At 38.0% G+C, this 3,767-nt stretch overlaps 1 long non-coding RNA gene across 1 annotated transcript; it reads right to left on the reverse strand.

The window, feature by feature from the left end:
- Positions 1–1,007: 1,007 nt before the first annotated feature.
- Positions 1,008–3,267, reverse strand: LOC111734661. Its single transcript, XR_002778539.1, has 2 exons — positions 3,096–3,267; positions 1,008–1,305 (listed from the first exon to the last, which is right to left on the reverse strand). It is a non-coding gene; the product is annotated as an uncharacterized LOC111734661 (long non-coding RNA).
- Between the last annotated feature and the right edge of the window lie 500 nt (positions 3,268–3,767).

The following is a 3,767-nucleotide window of genomic DNA, read 5'->3' on the forward strand; positions in this document are numbered from 1 at the left end:
CCAAAACATATGGGAAAAGGGAGAATCTCTGGCTAAAAGAATATCCAGAAAAAATTTTAAAATAACTGCAAATACATCTTGAAAGTGTCCCACCAAGCAGGAAGACGGGTCACGCTGACTGCAAGTGATCTGACGATGTGGTGACTATAATCCACAACGACATGTACGCCCGTAATATCAGACATATTGATATCTTAAGCAATGACAAAGAAATGGGGAAAAGGTCTAGATTCTGTCTAGCTCTCAAAGCCAAGAGAAACTTTAAACAATATCTAAAAAAATAAATCTCTAAGTCAATCATCCAGTGCTAAAACTACCACAGCCAAGGTACTATATATATCCACACATACGCATATCTACATGTATATATACATGATTCCCGATATTTAATACAAGTTATATGTAAATACAGAAATATACGTACAGATAAAAATCACTGTACAATAACCTAAAAGCCAACTTATCCAAATGTAATGCATTTTATCTCCGGATTTTAAATTAATGGATTTAAAAAAATGTATCTCTGTTTTCGTATCCACATACGGGGAGACTACCTATTTCGGATTTTCTGGGAAGATTAAAGATTAATTATTCAAAAACCATTTGTAAGCCATGAAGCACCATCCATGTTAGGTAACAGATTCATAGGAGCATTTTTTATAACAGCCTGGGATTGTGAACAACCCAAATGTTCAACAAGGGATTCAATAAGCAAACTGTGGCTCCTCCTCTACGCAGCAACAGTACGGGTGCACCTCGAAATAACCGAGTTTAAGAGACAGACCCGAAAAAAGAAAAAAAAATGTATACACTATATGACGTCATTCATAAAAAATTCTGGAAAATGCAAACTCATCTATGGTGAGAGAAAGCGGATGCCTGCCTGGAGGACAGGAGGGGTGGGCGAACAGCTGGGGGGCTCGCAGGGTGCCCAGGGACCTTCGGGGATGGCGAGTATGCTCATAGCCTTGAACGTGGTGATGGCTTCATGAATATGTACACATGGGTCCAATAAATTATAAACTTTATAGATATGTACAGTTTATAGTATACCAATTAAACGTCAGTAAAGCTGTTTTTTTTTTTTAAGTTGATGGCAATGTATAGATTTGAATAGGTATCCGATTTGTCTGCTCTACAGAAATAACATACAGATGCTGATATTTTTCTTAAAAAAATAAACAACTTACTTTGCATTTCCAGCCATTGGTTGGTACTGATTTCATAACTGGTTGAAGACAAAAAGTATGATACCCTTTGTCACACGTATCACACACTAGCATCTTGCTATCTTCTCCCGATTGTCTAAAAAATAAGATAGCATTAATGATGCCTGATCTTTAAACTTATGTTTGTAACATAAGTAATCATCTAAAGAGTCAATCCTGGGAACTGCCTGGTTCATAAACACCTCAGTGTCTGTTCTGTCTATGCACAGATAATGACGAAGGTAACCCCCTAGAGGATGGAGAGACATCTTCCCAAGGTCCCTAAGGGATTTTCCTTACTGAATGCTCACCAACGGGGATCCCACTTTAGTCAATTTGGGATTCCTGCAAAGAAGGAAGGGTTAAGGCCAGATGACTGACGCTGATCTTTACTTTTTAAGCACCCCAAACTCATCCTTTCTTGGGGAAGGAGCTATAACTGATGAAGCTGTGTGGAAAGGCACAGATCTTGGGACAGGGAACTGCGAAGACATTGTCATCTAATAAAAAGGGTCAAACCTGGCATCAGACCTGTATTTGTACTCAGACTGATTTTCTAGCTGTGACTCCTAAATAACTTCCACTTGAGTTCTCTTAGTTTCAGATATAAAATGTGAATAATAATCAAAGATTACTGTAAGAATTAAATATGATTCTGGCTGAAGAGCTTAGAATATTCATTAAGCAGTAAGTGCCAAATCAATAGGTATTAGAATAATCGTCTCATCAATATCAAGAACTGTACTCGAAAAAAAAAATCTCTGCCTTGATTCTTGGCTGTTAATCACTCTCAGATACTAAGAGTTTAATTCAAGAGGAGGAAAAAGAAAATCTGGGGAACGCAAGAGCTGAGGAGCCGCTGAGTGAAACCTAGGGCGAACAGGGGTGAAAAGGGAGAGGTGTTAGTTGGCCTCCGGTTATTTCTTATTCTGCTTAACAAATTCTACACATAAAATTGCATATTTTATCTCTTTACATGGGAAGATCTTGGAGGAAAAGCACTCTTTCCTCAACTTCTCTTATTCCCTCCCAAGAAACTAGGCACAGATACAAGGTACCAAATAAACGCTGACCAATAGTTTAATTTTTACCAAAATATAAAAGCACATGGTCCTACTTATTCTACACAATTCTGAGCTACTGATGCTTGCTGTTATCAAATTAAATCAGGAATAAAATACAGATTAGGGCAGCGGTGGCATCATTTCTCCTGGTGACAAAGGTCCTCAGCGTGTAAATAATTTAACTGCTGTAGATGCAGGTAACATACCCAAATTATCATGCTGATTAGTAGCATGAGGGAAAAAAAAATCACAAAGAGTGGAGAAATAACCCAAGATTGGGCTACGACAAACAGCTGATCCCATACAGATGTTTAAATGCCGTCTAATATGTTCCTTCAGCACTGTGGTGCTGGGACCTACTGAGCATGTGTCAGACAGACACAGATTTCTTTAAATCATCTTAGTGTAAATCGTTCTTCCTGGAATGAAAGATGTTTCACTCTAATAACTACCTTCTGGAGTTAGTAGAGGTTTATTTTCCTATTAAACCTCCACCTCAGTCTCCCTGGGAAAAAGCTCCTTTATTTTTTCTGATGCTTATTTTATTTTAAATTGTTAATATCATTCATTTAAAAACTGTTGGCAAATTTAAGTCAGCTTTTTAGGCAACCAGAGGAATTTAAATGGTTAAAATTAGCTTTTTAAGACTTGGTTCAAAGTGCTGTACATGTGAACACATGCCTAGCGTTTATTCTCTAGGCCGATGCGAAGGCATCTGGCCGCAGCACGAACCACCTTCACCGCATCACACGAGCCTGTTGCACCTAACAACAGGGCCTCTCCCAGACTCAACACACACCTTCGAGTTGAAATTAGAACTTACTTGCAGTTCTGGCACACTTTGCACTCAGGACATTGCCAACCTGCACGTTTTAATGGAGTGACTGCTACGTCCAGGCACATTCCATGATAGTGCTGGCCACAAGTGGTACAAAAGAACTGATCTAAGAGGTCTCCCGGGCTGTCGCACACTGCACAGTTTGCATCTTCCTTTGCTATAATTAACAGTGAAACAATGAGATTGTTGTATAAGAGTTTAATATTTTTCTGACTTTACAGTTTAAAAAGCACTGGAAGGGAATTGGCACGGTAAATCTTTCAGACACTTGAAGTTATCCACATTGAAGCGATCGTCAATCAGAACAAGGTCTCGAGAACAACACCGATATAGTTCATCTAAATTTAATCACATTAAATTTAATCAGAGCTTGGCGATTATTTGTGCCTACATCTACTTGAGACCATAGGCAGTTCTTACTGAATTTCATGACCCTGGGTGCCTAGTTAATGCTCGATGTTACGTTTGCTGAAAAATCCAACAGGAAAATATCAACTGAGAGATGCTTTGCAGGGTAAAAAGAAACATTTTATGTGGATGTTAAATATGTTTTAAAATTAACAAAATCAGATAAGAGACAAAATTAAGAAATGTTAATATCAATTAGATTAAGATGCTGCTTAAGTATAAACAGACTAATTTTTATTCAAATCAAAT

The sequence above is a fragment of the Pteropus vampyrus genome, unplaced genomic scaffold (genome assembly GCF_000151845.1).
Source record: "Pteropus vampyrus isolate Shadow unplaced genomic scaffold, Pvam_2.0 Scaffold3137, whole genome shotgun sequence".
NCBI lineage: Eukaryota > Metazoa > Chordata > Mammalia > Chiroptera > Pteropodidae > Pteropus > Pteropus vampyrus.